Raw genomic sequence first — 20,998 nt, 5'->3', positions numbered from 1 at the left:
GGGAATCTCAGTGATGAGAATTTCTTTTCATTGCTATTACTGATGATACTGATAATGATTATCCATTATCTTTTAAAAATATTTATTTTAGTTTTGGCTGTGTCGGGTCTTAGTCGCGGCGCACGGGCTCTTCAGTGTGGCACGTGGGCTCTCTAGTTGTGGTGTGTGGGCTCTTCATTGCAGTGTGTGGGCTCTTTAGTTGTGGCTTGCGTGCTCAGTAGTTGCAGTGCACAGGCTTAGTTGCCTGCGGCTTGTGGGATCTTAGTTCCCCAACCAGGGATGAAACTCGCGTCCCCTGCATTGGAAGGCGGATTCTCAACCACTGGACCACCCTCTCCATTGTCTTTTATTTAACTACCATCACCTAGGTGCTCCACAGAGTGTTAGATACACACACACACACACACACACACACACACACACACACACACAACTTACTATTGAAATGGATAAGTAAGCAAATTAGTTTGAATTTACTGTGTCATTAGTAAATCCCTGGACACACATAATAAAATTAAGAAGAAAAAAGTATCAACTAGATTAAATAAAACATAGGCCAGGTTGGTAAAATCAGCCTAAAAAAAATGCATGTCAGTTTCCCACATTTATCTGCTTGAAAAATTGAGGGGGATTCATGCTTATTTGTATATTTTTAAGTTTCTTTCTAATGTTACTGAAGCTCCTCATAGAAAAGAGCCAGTTGATGCAGTTCTCCTTAAAAGTCTTCCCTTCTCCTGTTACAGAGAAGGAATGCCAGTGCATTTAATTTGTTCCCAGAAGAAAAACTGCCTTTACGAAAGTACAGGTAGAAGAATGAAGGTGTGAAGGTAGCTGTGAACCAGTTTCAAAGGAACCTAGTCTACCTCTGTGATTCAGTTCAGTTAAAATCTTTTGAACATCTGCTGTGGAGTAATCATAATTTAATTATGGAATTGTACGATGGATTCATCCTCAAGTAGTTTAAAGGCTTGTTTATTAGATACAATATGATTCATGAAGAAAGAGCCATGTACCAGAAAATAAAGTCAGTTGATACAGTGAATGTAAGAGAGTTAGTTTCCATCAGAAGAGAGGAGGGGGAGCCCTGTGTGGATTAGAGCGTGCAGGGAAACTGAGGGCGGACGTTAGTAGGACTCAGTGGATGGATGGGGTTTTGATGGCCGGAGGAGAGGGGAAGGGACAGTGCAAGTGAGGAAAACATATAAAAAAGGCCTCAGGCAGGAATGAACATCACATATTTAGGCAACAGGAAGGAAATCAACTTGGTTGGAATGGAGAGTTCTGGTTATTGGAGGAGGATGAAGAGGAGAAAATAAATTTGATTAGAATATAATTTGGGGAGAGAGAGAATCAAATTAAGGAATTCGAATTTTTGGAAATTTTGGAATGACTTCAATGAAAATGATAGAATAAAGACCTCCATGATTCTCTTCTATCATTTTTCCATGAGAAAACTGGAAAAAAAAATTGCCAGAATCAGCTTTTCGGAACTCTGGAAATTAACCAAAAACTTGTAGCAATCTGAGGGGCATTTATTCAGGAAGATCGGCTGACTCTCACTAAGAACAGTGATCACTGTGGTGTTTAATTTGCCTATTCCCATTTTCCTCACTTGAGCTTCATGGTGGAGTTTATTTTTCTTTTTAACTTTTTATTTTATATTGGAATACAGTTGATTAACAATGGTGTGTTAGTTTCAGGTCTACAGCAAAGTGATTCAGTTATAGGTATACGTGTATCCTTTTTCAGATTCTTTTCCCAATTCGATTGTTACAGAATAGTGAACAGAGTTTAAAGCCAGCCGCCCATGATCACAGTGAAAACCTCTACCCAGGAAGCCACCAGAGGGCACAGAAGGGAGTCGGAGTTCTTTCAAAGCCTCATTCCTAGAGAGTTGTTATTTTGACTTGTCTGGCGGCTCCCTGGAGGACCCCGCTTGCAAGGCTGCCTTTATTTGTTCTGACTCAGAGCTCATTTAGCAATAAAAGTCATTTTCCAAAGGCACTTGTCAAAAATATTTATAGTTTAGCTTTGAGGCTGCCTGAAGCGGGGGTAATAGGGCAAAAAATTGGGTAGCCAAATGCTTAAACGAAAATTTGAGGAATGAGATCTCCATTAGGGCTTTGAAAAACTCTGACATATTCTTGGGGAGCTATAAGGCCACACACAGGTGTAGGCTGTGTGCATGCTGAGGGCTCTGTACATGGTTAGGAAAGACATAAGAAGACCCTAAACTCTCACTCTTGCTGACCTCAAGGCTCTGGAAGTGAAGGCTAAGGCAGAGTTGTCAATGGCCTGGCTGAGGAGAGAAGTCATGCCCCTTTGACACTGAAAACTATAAAACACTGTTGGAAAAAATTAAAATGGAAGGACATTCTGTGTCACAATGAGGTACCATTTAATACCCACTAGGTTGTAGGAAAAGATGTGGAGAATTTAGAACTCTCATGCATTGTTGGTGGGAATCTAAAATGGTGCAATCACTTTGACAAACAGTTTGTCAGTTCCTTAAATGGTTAAAAATGTTTACCCTTTGACCCGGCAATTCCACACCATGGTAATATCCAAGAAAAATGAAAACATACACCCACACAAAAATTTGTTCACAAATATTAATAGTTTTGTTCAAAGTAGCCAAAACGTGGATACAACCCAAGTTTCCATCAAGTGATGAATGGGTGAATAAAATGTGGTATAGCCATAACATGAAATATTATTCAGTCATTAAAATGAAGTACTTATACATGGTACAACATGGATGAACTCTGAAAACATTATGCTAAGTGAAAGAAGCCAACCAGAAAAGGCCACATATGATACAATTCCATTTATACAAAATGCCTAGAATAGGCAAATTCTGAGAGACATAAAGTAGATTAGTAATTGTGAGGGGAGGGGGGATGGTATTGACTGCTAATTGGTGTGGGGTTTCTTTGCCAGGTTAAAAAAAGTCTGTAATTAGACAGTGGTGATGGTTACACAACTTAGTGAGTATAAGAACCATGGAATTCTGTGCTTTGTAAATGTAAAATATTACATATTTTATGTAATATGAGGTGTGTAAATTATACTGCATTTAAAAATACAGGACTCTTTGAAGACTTTTCAACATCAAAATATCATATACTTGCCTAAATAAATAGCTAAACGGTGATAGATAAGGTCAGAGCCCAAAGAGTTTAGAATCAGGAGAACCCCAGTTAGAAAAGATTACATCTAGGCAAAAGAGCATGTGACCAGTAGTCCAGACAGTTTCAATGGTTATATTATGAGATTTTCTGCTCACAGGCTTCCAGGACCTAACAGTGCCCGGCCATGAAACACGTCGAATGCATTTTTATTGAAGTTTAAGTCGAAAGGCCTGTGTTGTAATCTCTAGGGTTGTGTGTGTGTGTGTGTGTGTGTGTGTGTGAGAGAGACTTCGTATACTGCAACACAGTAAATTTCCTCCTCTGTAAAACAGAGCGTCTTTGTGGTAAGAGGCAAGTGATATCCATGTATAAGAATATGATTTTTTGAAAAGCCCAATTCATTTATACAAAGGACTCTCAATAATAAGCATAACAATAACAAAAATGACAGTCAGATAATAAAGGAGACTGTACATTGGTGACTCCAGTTGTAGCAGATTGGCTTTTGCCACTGAAGATTTTGCTTTTTAGGGGTGAAAGCCTGTGCTTTTTTTCCAGCTTCAATTTCATCTCCTTGATTTTATGTACATTATAATGTGGATATTATATATTGGATAGTATATATAATGGGTATTATAAATATTTTAGTTATTATAATATATACTATCCAATATATGTTGCATGGTTTTTTTTTAAGATTTTTTTTGATGTGGACTTTTTTTAAAGTCTTTATTGAATTTGTTACAATATTGCTTCTGTTTCATGTTTTTTGGTTTTTTGGCCCCAAGGCACGTGGGACCTTAGCTCCCCAACCAGGAAGCGAACCTGCACCCTCTGTATTGGAAGGCGAAGCCTTAACCACGGCACTGCCAGGGAAGTCCTGCATGTTGGCTATAATATATATATATATATAATATATATGTTTAAATATTATATAATTATATGTATATACATGGATATGCTATGAAACTTGGAGAACTAATATTTTGCTTAAATTTGGTAAGAGCCTTATCTTACCCAGTACTATTTAGAGATGCCCACGTATCAAATATGTTCCTGATTTCTTTATGTGAAAATATAAAAACCCCTCTATGACTAGGAAGCCAGCTGAGGAATGAAACTTCCTCTCTTGCTTAAAGGGCTGTGTTTCCCTATGCAAATGCAGCACAGCCCAGAAATTAGCAATGACTGCTAAATTAACACACTTGAAGAGCTTGGCTTGTACTAATAGGCAGTCAGATGGTCTTGTTACATTGTAATGGTGCCAAGCTAATTGAAGTGATTACTGTTGCTCATGAGCAGCCTTTTTGAAGTAGAAGTCTTTTAAATTATCCATAGACGTTAAATGTCAGACACTATTGTGTAATTATACTTTGTAAATGCTGAATGTCATAAGGCATCACAGGTAATTGAGGTTTACAGAGAAGAGCTTTTTCTAAACCTAATTGGGCATCAGCTCTTTGTCACTTTTTCGAAATCTAATTGGGCATCAACTTTTTGTGCCAGGGGACACTCCACTGCCTCACAGCCTCCCTTTCCCCCCCACCTTCTCCTGCTAGACTTACTTGTGGGGCCCCGCATGTCATGATGGTTCCAAATCACTGAGCTTAAACACCTCTCTGTCTGTATCCTCTGTGATCTCTGGGGACTGTTACACTGGTTTGGGATATCATGGGCTGAAGCTTTCTGGGGAGCCAGGTGTGGCTATCTGACGGCAGAAGGGGACCATCTGAATGGACTATCAAGTCCTTTGAAATCTCCAAGTGAGCCCAGAATATTCTATGTGTTCTGGGATTTTCATTTGTTGTTGTGTGCGAGTGATTTTGAAAAATATCTTTTCATGGTATTAGAAATGGAGGTTTTCATGGTGCTCCATGGAACTTTCATGGTGGAAGTACCCAACCATATCTTGTCCTGTTTTCGTTGCTTAGGTCATATTAGAACACATGTTAGGATTCCAATTTTAAAACAATTCATAGAAAGCCACTTTCTTCTTGCCTTTTGTGACAGTAATGTTTATTATGAGCCAAACTTTGGGAACCTCAGATGTCTTGCCTGTGTCTTGCCTCAGCTATGCACTGAGAGTGACCAAACAGCCAAGTAGGACTTTTGAATACAGATATCAAGATGGCCTGCTATTGGCTGTGAATCTTCCAGCTGGGCTCACTGTGAATACAGTCTCAATTTCTGACATAGTGGCTGGCAAGAAATATACAAAAAGGCATTCTTATTGCATAATTCTTAATACGTGTGTCCAGTTGGTCACCGGGTTTTATTAAATAAAACTGTGATTTTATGACAGGGCCCTTATTGTGTGCTTTCAGCAGGTAGCAATTTATGAAAGTCCTGGCTTATTTGTAAAGCTGTCTTTATCTGCTCTTTTTGAAAGCATTCATTATTCTCTATGATAAATTGAGTTCTGATTAAAGTGTTTTCTGCCCCACATAAGGAGACTATGGGAGAAATGTCAATGCGTGTAATAGAGTGTGTGGATGTTTTCAAGACTGTGAACACAGAGGACTCAAGTCAAGTCGTGTTGAGTGTGTTCCGCAGAGTCTGCTGATTTCTGAAGATGGATGCAGAGATGTTCACAAATGGTCAGGCCTTATTACAGGCTTCAAAGATGCATTCCTATGCTTTGGTGATGAGTTTTTTTTCGTTGTGTTATTGAAAAGGCAAATTAAATGAGTACTTTTTATACATTACAAGTAGTGTACTGATACTTGTCAGAAGTAACACTAAGCAGTAAGTGTAGTTTTTCTAGCATCACTTTTGAAGATGGCTTTTATGATGTGCCTGTCAGAGAAGAATCAGGTTCAAGGATATTATTAAAGTTGTTTAACAGTTTAAAGCAATAATATGCAGGATGCCACAGAAAATGTTGAATTAGACATGGTTTTTGCACAATGAGCTTATGCATGTCCTCTCGTTTTTCTTCCCTTCTGAACATATTCCATCCCTCATCATAAAGTTCTTACCCCTGTGGCTTGGTAGTCTTGCTATTGCTCCAGGTATAACAGGGTGACTTAAACTGGAGGCCAGAGCATCATTCTTACTGACGTGCTATTGATGGCTTAGGTGTGCAGGCACTCAGGATTAGCCACTGTTTTGAAGAGGTATTCAGTTCTCATATACTTTTCTAGCAATGCTCAAATGCAGTCAACAGAGTGGAGCTCTTCTTTGTGCAATGGCTTTGAATAGAATCTCTGCTGGACCCTATCCATCCAGCTGAGGATCTAGGCAGCACATCAGGAAAGTAACCACCACTGTCTGCTCCCATGCTCCAAGGGCAGGTTTAGCATTCTCAAGGTCAGGTGCTGCTGCTTCATGGGGGTGGTCATCAATGCTGTTCATCACTTACTTTCAGCTCTTTGCCCTCAGGCACAAGGTGGGCTCATGTTTCCTTGTGGTTGGGTTGGGGTCATATGACTAATTTTGGCCGATGAGTTGTGAGTAGAAGTGATATGTGGCATTTTCATGCTGGAGCATTTAGTTGCCAGTGGGAGACCTCTTTAGAGTCCTTGTTCTGCTTGTAATTGTGACTGGCATATTTGAGATGGTGGTTGTTCTATCAGCCAGAGCTAAGAAACCTGGAGCAGAGTCCTCAGCTGACCCTTAATGGACATGTAGGATGAACAAGAAATAATATTTGTTGTTATTGGGCTTTTCCGTACTGCAAAATAACTTAGCCTACCTGACTGATACATTATCATTAGGTCATACATTTACCTAGGGCCTATATCAAGGGTCACAAATGTGATCGCCCATGAGACCCAATATGAGTGAATGAGGAGAGTGGGACATAAGAAAAGACATGGGTATGCTTTGTTTGCACGTTGAACATACAGGCATATTCTTTGCTTTTTCAAAGGCATATATTCTCTATCCAGTTTTTTTGAAACAAGTAGCCTTTTTTAGTCTATCTCTTAATTTCTCTCCTTTGATAGATTGAAAGACCCAGAAGCCATTTCTCTATTAGATGTAAAACAGCAGTCTAGTATGACAGTAAATGACTCCTGACACCGATGCTAAGTGTTGGGGACACCACAGGACACCTAAGTGTTGGTGCCTGTAGCAGATTGGACCACACAAACCCTGTCTGGTGGAGGCAGCTGGTTTTATTTCTCCCAAGGCAATTTCTGCAGGAATGTGAGCCCAGCATTCCTGGGCTTCTAAGAGACGTTTGGAATTCATATTTTATGTGAAGTGTCCTAATTTTGAAATAATGTTCAATTAAAAAAGTAATTCTGGAGGATAAAATAATATATATCATAAGGTCAGTACTTTGTAAACCTTGGTCTGGATTCCCCACAGCCCATGATTTTCAAGCTAATTTAAAAAATCTTCATTTGAAGAGGTTACATCTTAAACACAGGGCAAGCATATATCAACTGGCAGTGTAAGGAGGAGTAATCAGTGTAATAACAAGTAATCAGGAAATAACTGTTGATTTCCTCCTATATGTTCAATATTGTGTTAGGTGCTGTGAGAGATACTGAAAGAACATAAAAGATTGGTCGTGGCTTTGGGAAATTCACAATCTAATTGGGGAAAAAATTAAAACAAATAATAGAAATAATATAAAAAGAAACAAAAGAAACTGTTAGGGATCTCCAGAGAAACAGCCAGTCAGAGCTATCTCTATATCTGTATAGATGTATATATAGGTATACACACATGTATGTGTATATGTGTATGTACCTAAGGACACTTATGTGTGTGTGTGTATATATACATATAATACCTATCTATCTAGAATATATATCTATCTAGAACATACACATATATCTAGAAAGGGATTTGCTATAGGAATTGGCTCCAACGTTATGGAAGCTGAGATGTCCCACTGTCTGCTGTCTGCAAGTTGGAGACCCAGGAAAGGTACTGGTGGACCTAAGAGCCAGGGACCCAATGGTAGCGTTTTCAGTCTTAATCTGAGGCCTTTGAGGACCCCTAGCACCGTGGGCAGAAGATCAGTGTTCTAGCTCATGCAGTCAGGCAGAGAGTGAATTCAGCCTTCCCCTGCTTTTTCGTCTGTTCAGGCCTTCAGCTGATTGGGTGACGGTTACCCACAATGGGGAGGGCCATCTGCTTGGTTCACCGATTCAAATGCTGGTCTCTTCTGGAAACATCCTCACTGACACACCCAGAAATAATGTTTAATTAGCTCTTGGTGTATCCCATGGCCCAGCGAAGTTGACACGTAAAATTAACCATGACAGACACTGTCTAAGAATGGATAGTTAATGGCCACCCTGTGCAATAAGGACTAAAGTGTGATTAGAGGAGAGAAGGGGGTGTTGGGAGTAGTGGAATAGTCCTAGGAGGCTCGGAGAGAGAAGTGGGGATTGAGCAGAAAGTTGAAGAATGGGTGGGGTAACTGGTGGGGTAGGGAACAGAGGATATTGCATGTGGAGGTGACGACACCTGAGGGAAATGCAAGGAGGGCTGCTCAACTGAAGTAGAGGGTGCCCGGCGGAAGTGGGAGGGGCGTGCGTGGAGAGAATTGGGTTGCAAGGTACCATATTAAGAAGGACCTCAGAAGTGAGGCAAAGGCATGGACCATGGATGCTGTCAGAAGCAGAGGCTCATTACTGCAACCAGGACATTAGGAGGAGACTGGAGACTAGAGTTGAGGCCAGAACATAGAGTCAAGGCCAGCTCTGTATCTGATTAACATTAGTTGTGTGGCCTGGGACAAGTTGTTTGGCATCTGTTGTCACTGGTTTTCCTGTATGTAAGATGAACCACATAAGTGTTGGACTTATATATGAAGCTTATTAAAAAGAAAGCTGATTGGGAACCCAGCGCTCCAGCCTTCGGAGGATGGGGATTTTGAGTTCTACAGAGGGTTTTGGTGCATGCTAACATCGAGAAGTGCTGTGCTGAGAGATCCAGGGATTGGCTGAAAAGAGGGGGCTGAGCCCACTGAGCTGATGAGTAAGATGAAATCAGGGCCCGGGGAGGCTTTGTCTGGCCTTGTCATGCAGGTCAAACTAGAGCAAGAAACAACCAGGGTCTGATTTCTGACATGCCCCCTCCCCCCATCCAAGCCAGGTTAATCTACTTACTTTCTCCTCCATGTGGCTTCACCTGCTCTGTCTCAAAGATCTTAATTTGGGGCCATTCTGAGGTGTGTTCTTGTGTAAAACATGTTTTTTGTCTTTGTGAGAGAGAAGTTAGTTTGACTTGCAGATCACACTGTCATCCCTACTTGCCTCTAGTGCTGTCTTGGTTTCTGGTCCTAGATGTCCAGGTTGCAGTAAATATGGAAACAGAACCTCAAGCAATGATTGGTAGAAGATGAACCACATCCCAGCTTTAGGCCTAAATTTCGAGTTGATTCTCTCTCTCATTCTTCTTCCACAGATGCCTTCGTTCTCAGCATTCTTCATCTTAGAGGCAACTGTGTTTGTGTCCTTGACTGGAATGTGTTCCAACGTGTTGTCAGAGATTTCTGTCTCCCATGCATGATTGCTAAAATACCAAGAATCAAAATTACATCTGATAGCTGTGCAATCCCTAAAGGGCAGGAAGAAAGACTTTGCTTAAGGCAGAATGCACTAATCCATTGTACTAGCAGGTTGCCAGAGCTGTCCTAGTCAGTGTTTACTTTTGTCAGAAGCAGGAATAAGGTAAAACACACGGGAGAAGTTTCCAGCATGGAGAAATTAGTGCTAAATTAAGATGCAAACAACATGTCCTGAGGCTGGAAAACAATTTAGGGAAATGAAGCAATAGGTAAATATTGTTTGTTACATTGATAAATAGGATTTGGCAGCCATCCAAAATTTGCATTTAACTTGAAGCCAAAAAATACCATTTGATTTGACAGAGTAATTTCATGTGTGCTAGTGGACATATCCTCCCAGGCAGGCAGCTGGTGATGCATGTGGGGGGAAAGATTTTGAGGAGTATCAGTGTGTTGATGTAGTGACCCCCTCAGGAAACCAATGTGTGTGGTGTATGTGTAGTCTATCAACCTTTATATTTAAAAAGGAATATGACAGGAGTTCTGAAATAAAAAGGAATTTGAAATTTTTATTCTGAGCTATTTTTTTCATGATCTTTTCCATTTGCCCATAAGTCAAATCATGCTAATGGTGAGGAGGGGATGAGAGTAGATATATTATTGCAAATCAAACTAAGTCAACATTTTTTCCAGGACCTACTGTGTGTGGGGCAAAGCGCTAGGTTTTCTGGAAGAAATGGGAAAAAGTTAAGACGTGGTCTGGTCTTCAAGAACCTTGTGTTTTGGTTTTCTAGATCACTTTTCTATCTAGCCAGGCATAGGTTGGTTTTTAGAAGTCTGCAGTGAGGACTCACAGAGTGGGTGGGTTGTGGCCAGAGCTGGGTATGTAATGAGAATAACCCTGCCCGTGCTCAGCCGGGCTATCCCCATTCCAGTCCCATGCCTGACATGTAGACCTTTATAAGAAATCCAGCCAGAGCATCACCTGAGTTTTTCTCTTCATCAGAAAATATACGAAATGGACAATACTATTCTTAAGATTCCTCCCTGTTCTAGAATATATGTAGCCTAAGGGGTTGATGGATCTGCTGCCCTCATTGGAGCACTGAATGTGAGAACCAGGAAAGGCCAGACCAGACCACGGCCCCACCACTAGAATTTATGCCTCCTGTGTGTAAGTCAGATGTTGACACACCTGGAAAAATCTTAACCTATGGCAAAATCTGACTTAAGAAAGACTGAAGACTTTTTAAAGTAACAATGACAACAGTTAATATTTATTCAGACCTTATTATTTGCCAGGCTCAGTCCTATGTCATTTGCATTATTTAGCTATTTTCAATCCACAGGACAACGCTATGAAGTAGGTGTTCATATTATCCTGTTTTTCCAAGAGACAGCTGAGGCACAGAGAGGTTAAGAAGTGTGCGCAAGTTTGCACAGCTAGTAAGTGGCAGAGCCAGCCTTGGAACCAGCGGGTTTGACCTCAGAGCTCACATCCTATTGGATTCACCCTCACATCCATTCTATCCAAGAACAGGAGAAATAATTTTTTTTGTTGCTTTCCATCAAAACACTGCTGTTTCCCACCCTCTCCCCTCTCCCCTTCCTCTCTCTCTCACCTTTTCCTAACTCCACTTCATTCCTCGTAATATAATCTATAGCATCTGAAGTGGGAGGACACCGGAGGCTATTTAACTCTCCATAATTCTATCTTTCTTTTTGTGGATTTGTAATAATGATACAGGAGTGTTATAGGAAGGGTTCCAAATAGGAAAGCAGCTATGTAAACTGTGAAACACACACCACAGTTCTATTGCAACGAAAATCGTACTTTTCATCATGATATTAAGCAAAAGTAGAAAAAATCTACCAGCCCTATCTCAAGGAAAGGCCACCTATTACAGTGCTCTGGGGGAAGTGATAGGGACTTGAAATGAAGGGATTTGTAGAAAGAGATCAGGATGAGGTCATAAGACTCAAGGGCGTATTTTTCCTGGAGTGAAAACTCCCAGTTTGTAATCTCCACTTCTCATCGTTTGATCCTTCCTACCTCCAGCTAGATTTCCTTAGTATTTCTCAGAAAACTTCCCAGCATTCGAGCATTTGAAGAATTAGGATTCCAGCAACCAGTGCCACTTACTATAATGTAAAAGAGATGCAAAGCTCAGTCCACCATACAATAAAATTTCAGAGTAAGTGTGAACCCATGGTGTGTTGGTTAGAGGATGGAGTTGTTATCAGGTACAAATTTCAATTACATTAAAGGCCTTCTCTAATTAGGAAACTGAAGATCATTGGCCAAGAACCATATACCACATGTCATGGCTCCTGGAAGGAATACTGATGAATGTTTTCTCTGAATGCATTCTAAAAGTATTGATGTGCTATAATTACAAAAAGACATTGGCAAAAATGTTGGGAAATTCTTGTAAACTCGACATAATGGGCAAGCTGATAGATATTTCTGGTTTTATCTTTCAGAACTAGTGTCTTTGTTTAATATTTTGGTTTTTAATTAAGAGCAACTTGGTAAACACTGCATTCCTGAAACTTTAATTCAAGTAATACTTACTGACTCTCTACTGTGTGCCCAGCTAGGAGCCCTGGAAGAAACAATGTTAGTGTATGACAAGATTTCCTACCTTCGAAGTGTTTATTGTCTTTGGACCCTTCATGCTCTGAACAACAGGAAATAATAGAATTGAACTCAGGACAATTTTATTAATAATAAAATAATAATTTTATTATTACAGGATGATGTTTTAAGTTTACAAAGGACTTTTCATGCACTGTCTCCTTTGATTCTTTCAATAACACCATGACATAATTTATTACTATTATTTTACAAAAGTAGAAGTGGAGCATTTGGACATTGAGTGGTGTCAAGGCCCTGTGGTTAGAAGCCCCGATGTCTGCCTCCCAACTAGGTTTTCCTACCATGGCATACCCCCTTTCTGGTCACAGTTTTCTCTGGCTGAGGTGGATAAAGCCAGTACCATACTGTGACTGATGTGTGGTTGGAGTTCATGATCGAGGCCACTTACCTTCTTGAGAGCATGGCGCTGACCGTGGTTGGGAATTATGGTTTGGGAGACCTCCCTTGGAGAATATGCTGGAAACACAGCCAGGTTTCATTCTTAAAAACTGGTGGCTGATTAGGTTGAAAGTGCCTGTTGTCGACTGACTTGTATCCTGTCGAAATCCTAACCCTGCCAGCAACTTGGTCTGGACTACTAGCCAGAACGGTGAGAAAATAGGCCACACGGTCTGTGCCACTTTGTTATGGCAGCCCTTGCAAACGAATACAGTGCCTAAATTATTTTAAACTGGTTAGTTAATGTTTACCCTGTGTGTTGCTTAGATTTTTGGCATGAGATGGAACTGAACTCAGATGGCTCAAATAGGGGCTTTATTGAAAGGGCTACTTACAGAAATGTGGGCAGGGCCAAAGAAGCCAGAGGCTAGCAGCATTGGGGAGCTCTTGCTATGTCTAGGAATAAGGGGGGGGGAGGGGAGGAAATAGGCTTCCAGAGCCCAGTGAGAACTGAAGCTGTGGGGAAAGGACCATCCAGTGGGAGCTGCAATTATGGGGAGACACGGCTGCTGTCATAGAAGGGTTGCAGAAACAGGGAGAGAGTGATGAAGAGACATTCCAGCATCTCTCAAGCACTGTTTGAAGTCTTGTCGGAGCATTCCCATTGGCCCATTCCAACAGGAAGCCAAAAACAAGGGAGTATGGACGATGCTGCCTGCAGAGATCAGTACCCTGAGATACTAGAAGCGCCCAGAGGGTGAAGAATAAATGGTGGGTTGGAACAGAGAATGACTTTGCAAAAGAAAATAATCAGCATTATATCTGTTCAACAGACCGAAGAAACACAGGGGCTGAAGTTATTATTTCTCCAAGATCAGCAAAGTCAATACCGACTGCAAATGACACTCTCTGCTTTTTGGTCATGTGTGATTTTCCTGTACAGTCGGCCTCTCACATCCAGAATTTGAGGATGCAGAAGGGCCGACTGTACTACTCCACTTTACATAAGGGACTTGAGCATCCTCGGGTTTTGCTATCTGCCGGGGTCCTGGAACAAGTCTGCTGTGGATACCGAGGGACGACTGAGTTCTGTTTTCTGGAGAAAGGGCTTACCATGAGAAGAAACTTTTCATTTTTCAGGGCTGAAAGAGAAATCAGATCTTCTGAATGTCTCAATTTAGAGTTGAGGAAGTTGCAGCAGGGAAAGGTGAAGCAGCCTCCCCATGGCTCCCCAGCAGGTTCGTGGGAAAAGCCAAGGGTGGGTCTAGAGACCACGGATCATCGGTCACTGCGTGGACCTCATTAATCACTACATTTCCCTCTAAACTTCCAGGCAGGATGTTGAATTTTAGTAGAATGTTTAAAATATAAAGTCTTCTTTAAAAAAGTTCATTGAGAAACTTCCCTAGGAATTTATTGAAAAAGCAAAGGAGGAAAAAGGGGAACCACGGTTTGTTAAATTTTAGTTTTAGACATGAATTAAAAAAGGCCGTGTGCTCCAGAAGCAGCCCGATGGCCTGCATTCCATTCAGTTTGTGGCCAGTCTAGAACCTGATCTGGGGGAGGATCCAGGAGGCAAAGCCTAACCCCGGGAACCAGATCCCTGGCAAAGCTCGTGCAGCCTTGCCTGCATCCTTGGTTTATCCTTCCTGTTTCCACACTTATCAAATATTTATTGTCAGCAACGGGCAGTTCTGTTTGCACACAGTGTGATGGGGTAATGAGATAGTTAGGTTTCCTCCTGTTATTGATGGGGAGTGCTGATGGCATGAATAATTTCCTCTTTTCATAAATGGGAATTTAATTATTGATGTCTTGTTAAGGCAGCGACAAAGGTGTTACCAACACACACTGCAGTTGGAAGCCTCGACAGGCATGAGGACCTAGGGTTCGTGGGGGGTCTTGAAATAAACTTGATTAATTGTTTAGGAGAGCGAGTATCTTCATATCTATCAATCTATCTACATATACATATATATAAATATGTGTAAATATATATATTCTATATATGCTCTTTGAAGAAATTTTTATCTAAAACACATCAGGGAAAACAAACCTCCAAAACCTTACCCTAACAAAGTGCGAGCAAATCAAATCAGTGAGAAACTAGTCCTCTCACACTTGCAAAGGACGTTAATTGAATTCTTAGCCTCACTGGTGGAATGTTTATTCATAAAAGCAAGGGTTTTTGTGGACTGACAACTCACATTAGCTCTTAAGAGAAGATAAAAAGAACATGAGGTCTCGAATGTAGTGTGCTAATTTTATGACTTTCTTTGAAGGGATTCAAGGCTGTCTGAGTATCTGCCTCCACCCCACACCAAAAAGGAAAGAAAGGCAAAACACTGCAACATAGTTCTCAGGGAAGAGAAGTTTTCATTACTGCCTTTTTTCCCCCCTCAAAATCCAATTAATGTTTCTGTTTCATTCTTTTTAGCTTCTTGGGGAAATTGACTGAGGAGTTGGAACTGGTGTCTCTTTCTATGGTAGAGAGAGATGAGAAGGATTTCAGAGCAAGCAAATCTCAGAGTCAGGGAATCCTTTGCTGATGTGGGGAGTAAGAAAATCCTGCGATTCAGATAGGTAGGAATGTGGAAACGCCGGCATCTCAGATGTAATGTGCCCATGAATCACCTGGGATTTTGCTAAAGTGCAAATTTTCGTACTGAAAGTCTGGTGTGGGGTCTGAGACTCTGCATTTCTGACACGCTCCCAGGTGAAGCCAGCACTGCTGGTCTATGGACCACACTTTGAGTAGCAAGGATTATTGGACCAGACAGCAAATTTTAGAGGTACTGAATATTTAAGATAGGTTAACAGTAGCAATGCTTTTATATTTTTTTAAACATCTTTATTGGGGTATAATTGCTTTACAGTGGTGTGTTAGTTTCTGCTTTATATCAAAGTGAATCAGCTATACATATACATATATCCCCATATCTCTTACCTCTTGCATCTCCCACCCTCCCTAGCTTTTATAATTTTTGATCCTTTGCACTGTTTTTTTTGTTATTAGAATGAGTACATTTTTACCACTGCCTGAAACAGCTTTTTGCTGCAAAAACTTCATTTCTTTTTAATTTTTCTGAGTTTTCTGATGATACTGGATATTGACTTAAAGTAACTGGGACAGGTGGGCCTCAGATAATTAAAACAATCTTTTTAAGATTGGAAGCCACCTTAGAAAGAGTCGCCAGCTCGGTTATAGGCAAGGGTATTAAGTGTCCTCTCAGCCTCCTTGGCATATTAGGTTAGCACACCCTCCCCAGTTTGACTCCTTCATTTGAAGCCTCCTCCTGCCCCTCTTAACTCTTCAGCCAACCTCTTAACCGTCACAGTTTCAGGAAAAATGTATTTTTTTCTCCAAGTGATGGTCCATCTCATCTTCCTCAGTGTTGTCCATTCTCTAGAACAGACCCTATTAGCTGTGGCCAACAAGCTCTTCCTGTGTCCCCCAACTTTGTTTATTCTTCTTCCAGTTTTAAATATTATCCAGTATTTATATCCAGTATTAAATATATTAAATTGCTAAGTGCTTCTTCTATAAGGCAGCTGGATCAGTTATTCCAGTAAATGAGAAGAAACAATGAAAGCTGAGAGAAGGAAAAAAATCTCAATATTGGCTATTCTAGTAGTGTCAAGATTGAAAACTGCTGGAGATTGAACTGGGCATGGTGTACGTATGTAAATGAAGAATAAACCATACAGAGAAACCAATGCCACCACCCCCACCTAATGGTTCCCTGCACCGTGCACAGCCCAGGAGGATGACAAAACTTTCTGGATAGGTCAGCTGTCCCTCTACGCAGCTACCCTGGGCTCTCCTGAAATAAAACAGAACGAAAAAGAAAGTAAGGATGCTTTGGAAGAGCCCTAATAGGAAGCTCATTCTCATTCTCACTTCCCCTCTGATACCGTAATGCAGGTCTGAGCTGGCAAAGGATGGGCCACAGTTACCTTCCTCCTGGGTGCAGTCGACAGTCCTGACACCTTCTAGAAGGTTCACAGGGAGTGGGAGGTGAATGATCTTCCTGATCACGGGCTGAAAGATCAATAATTATTTAGGAAAAAAACAGGGAGCGAGAGATGGGAACGTTAGAGAGGGAGGAAGGGAACTCAGACCATTTATTTTTCTACAAAATACTTTATGTGACAACAGCGGCAGCCCCCAAAGGGCAACATGCAACAACAGAGCCTAATTAGAATGATGTCAGTGTAATCATTAACTCGCATCTAACACCTACGAGAGTATTTCTGTTTAAACTAAAACATGACCTGCATGGTGGAGAGGCCTTGTAAACTGTCTTTGAAATAAAATATGTGACAGGAAAGGTCAGAGCTGCTCTCATTTGAATTTCAAGTAGGGAGCTGGCTCTGCGGTGGCCAGTGTAGCAAGCCTGGCGACTTCCCTTTCCCAGGCCTTCCTGCCAGGACTAGCAGTTGGAGAAATCCTCTAGGACTAATTACTGGGATTGCAAAACAAGGATTTTTCTTCTCTTGCTTCTGCCCACTTTCCCTTCCCCTCTCCCAACCAGGGCAGGAAGAAAGGGTCTCTACTGATGTTTGGAGAAAGGGGTGATTTCCTTTGTTGTTGCTATGAGACTGAAGGTCACCCCTGAGTGGCCTGATCCAGACACCTGCCGGCTGGCCCCTGGGCCAGACCTAGCCTAGTCTGTCCTTCCTAGCATGTCCTCCTGCCAGCGAGGGAGAGGAGGGCTTGCTAATAAAGTCTCTTCCCAGCAAGAGTGATGCCAAGGCATTGCCTTCCGCTGGGCTGTGTAAAAGTAGCTATCAAATCAGCAAGATGCAACTTGATTTGCAGGTCTCCGGTGAAATTTAAGAAGGCAAAGTGTAAAACGTTCAGGGAAAAGGAAGCATGAAAACATTTTTAAGGAAAGCATTTAAAAAGTCAGAGACAGACATAATAATAAAAAAATGGTTGGCAGGGAAGGTTTTATTTATTCATTTTGAAACATTGCAATGAGCTCTGTTAGCAGCGTTTATCTGCCTTTTTTTTTTTTTAAAGGCAGCACCAAAAGCAAGTGAGTTGATTTCATTTCCTTTTTCCTTCTGTGACTTTTAAAAGCATTATATATACTGAGATCTTTTCTGCACTCCTGGGAAATGATAAAGCTGTAACATTTAGTCCATAAGCCTTACTTCTGGAAACCTTCCTTTCTCTTCTCCCTCTGCAGTCCCTGCTGTCCGCCTCCTCACTAGCCTTTAATGCAGGGTCTCTCTTTGTCATGTATTCTAATTGGTCTTTTCCCCTCAGCTTCTTTGTAATATTTCCTTCATCTTTAAAATTTTGTTTTTCAAGTCTTTGTCTTCTCTTTAATACAAAGAACTGTAAAGGATGAGGAAATCCAGAATGTACTTGGCAACAGTGAAAGAAAACAGGCTTGGGAAAACCACAGACACACAGCATAGAGGCAGCTGTTCTCCTTACCATTCAGCATTGTTTAAGTCAGAACGGTTATTGGGGTTGTTACCATTACAGAGAAATTATTCACTGGACCCTTGTGATGGCAAGACAGATTTTATGCAGGACTATTGCGATGGGGGGTGGGGAGGGAGAGAGAGAGAACTTAACTTTAAATACAAAGACAGAGGGAGATTTATAGCCAGATTGAGGGGGTCGGTAGATGGAAAATAAGAAGAGGTGCCAAAGGTAAGGGTTTCTTGCTAAACGGGACTAACAGGACTCTTGCTAAAGGCAGGTCAAGGATTTAGATATCAACGGTAGGGGATGAGGAATTTGGTTTGATGAGGGTGGGGGATTCTCGCTAAACTGATGTGGCAGGATTCTTGCTAAAAGCAGCCCAAGGTCGTGACCTCATCCAGAGGGCTCAGAGGAGCCTAAGTTTGGTTAAGGAGGGAGTCTTAGTACAGTTGACCCTTGAACAATATGGGTTTAAACTGCATGAGTCCACTTATGTGTGGACTTTTTTCACTAAATACCTACTATACTACTACACTATCCATGGTTGGTTGAATCCGAGGATGTGAAACCTTGGCTACGGAGGGCTGACGATAAAGTTATACATGGCTTTTCAACTACGCAGAAGAAGTGGGTTGGCGTCCCTAAGCCCTGCACTGTTGAATAGTCAACTGTACTTCTCCAGCCAAGGTGTGCTCAACCCACCAACTTTGACCCAATAGTGGAAAAAATTATATAGAAATGGACAGATTTGCACTACAGAGACCTATGTATTATAATTCCATAGGCAGATCTTAATTCCTGAAGCAGACTTATGCTGCTGCTAACCCTGGGAGAAAGTGATTCCAAAACATCTGATTCACTGTAGGTTTAACAACCTCAACCGTTCTTGATTTCTGTCCGCACGGGACTAGAAAGCTCTCTGCCATTGGAGTTGGAAAAGAAAGTTCAAATTCCGACTTTGCAAACCTCTGTGATCTTCACTCTAACCCACCTGTTGGCCGGGCTGACTCTGACAGGGTCCAAGCTGGAAAACACTGTTTTCCTGTTTTTCTCACACCACGTTTCATCAAGTTATGTGGCACCCCACTTTCTCACCCCAGGATCCTAAAGCTTTTCGATGCCTTTCAATTGTCAGAACTCGTTTGGACAATTAAAGCTCACTTTCAGGCATTTAAACATTCCAGGCCCAGTTCCTTTTAAAATCTGAAGCTCACGTGTAACCAGATGCTTTTCTCTTCTTCCTCATCTCTGCTAGCCCCCAGCTCAGGCCACACCTGCAATGGGGAAGTGGGTGTGGTCTCCTGTATTCCCCTGCTTGCTTTGTTCCTTATCCCTCCCTGTCATGTGGAGCCTCCAGAGTCGGGGCAGGGGGAGCAAGGTACAAAAAAGAGACCAAAGTCGCTACCTGACCAGTACTATCTGCAGTTTCCCCTTGACTGCCATGGCACCTATCATGTCCTCCACGCCGTCGGGGGTAAGCTCCAGACACCAGGAAACAAACGGCCAGGCCGCCCTAGCATTCTCGAGCTGCACCCCGCTGGTGTGGCTGCACCAGGATGGGCTAATGAGTTTCTCTGACTCGGCCAAGGACTGGACCCTCCACCTCTCCATCCTGCAGACCTCCCGGTTGGGCCGACGACTCTCTGACCTGTTCTGCTGCTCAACCAGCTTCCAGCCTCTGGTACGCAAGCTGAAAGGTATGGTGGGCTCTGCCGCTGAGCGCGAGCTGTGGGAATGGGCCCAGCCGCTCCTCTTGGGGATGTGGGGTTGACCACAGCCTGTTGTCATTAGCTTTAGCTGCCCTTCTGAGAAAATAAGGAAAGCACCACAGAGACAAACCAAGCGATCTCTCTGAATCTGTTTTGTTTGTTTTTTGTGTTTTTTTTTTTCTTCTGTCAAAGGAGGGGAAATAAGCCTCTCTTGTTAGCGTTGTTACAATGATGAAATGAGGTGATCTGTATGGAGGTGAGAGTCATGTTCAGTGTCTTTTTCATCTTCCCTCCCTTTCTTCTTCGCCCCCTCTCTTCTTCAGTTTTCCCCACTGTTCCTCCTCTTCCCCTAGATTGATAGGCTGGGGAAGGAACATGATAGAAGTATTGGGGTCTCAATTCAGAATTTCTTAAGAAAGCCCATTTCTTGGGTGGAAGAAGTGGAAGCTGCATAGGAAGATTCGGGACTGGGACCTTTCCAGGGCCACTCAGGTGTGACAGTGACGTACAGAGGAAGGCAAGACTCTACTTAGCAGAAATCTGCTGAGGGCTTGCCCTGCGTCCCCAGCTTTGTGTGTGCGGTGCAAATGAATTCCCAGACAAACTGGGAAATAGTGCCCGTCCACGCCCCACCCCCCCAACCAGGCAGGCAGGTGCCACTAAACGCCTGCTGCCTTAGCCCGTTGTTCCTGAACAAGCGTCCAATTTATAGCTTGCAGGGGGTTGGGGGAGGCACCTCAGTGAATGGAGGCTGCGAATCCCTTCGGTGCTGGGTCCCCGCCTGCCTGTGGTGCTCCTGTTGATGGATGGTAGGTGGGATGTAATATTTGCTGTGATGGATCACAGAGGAGTATGAAAATTCATAAGGCAGCGTTACTGTGTGTGTGTGTTCTGTTTGTAGCCCCGTTAGCACTCTCATTGATTACATAGAGTTAGGTCATTTTGACAATGTGCTGTTTTCTGTCTGCTCTATTCTTCAATGCATGCATCAGAGCGAGATAGCTCCTTGCCCGTGTGATGCACAGCTGGTTGGCCAACGCCCCTCTTCTTGCCCTGGAATCTTTGCCTCTCACTTTTCTGGATGCAGCCTCAGCTGCCTGAGGGAGGGTGTGTGCGTGCGTGCGTGTGTGTGTTTGGCTCGAGGGCTCTGCCATCATCCATTACTGCCCTCGCCACTCTGGGAAGTTCTCAGACTCCCAGGATGCT

Source organism: Grampus griseus (genome assembly GCF_964374135.1).
Source record: "Grampus griseus genome assembly, chromosome: 6".
Taxonomy (NCBI): Eukaryota; Metazoa; Chordata; class Mammalia; order Artiodactyla; family Delphinidae; genus Grampus; species Grampus griseus.
The sequence above is the reverse complement of the archived record's forward strand: the minus strand, read 5'-3'. Positions refer to the sequence as shown.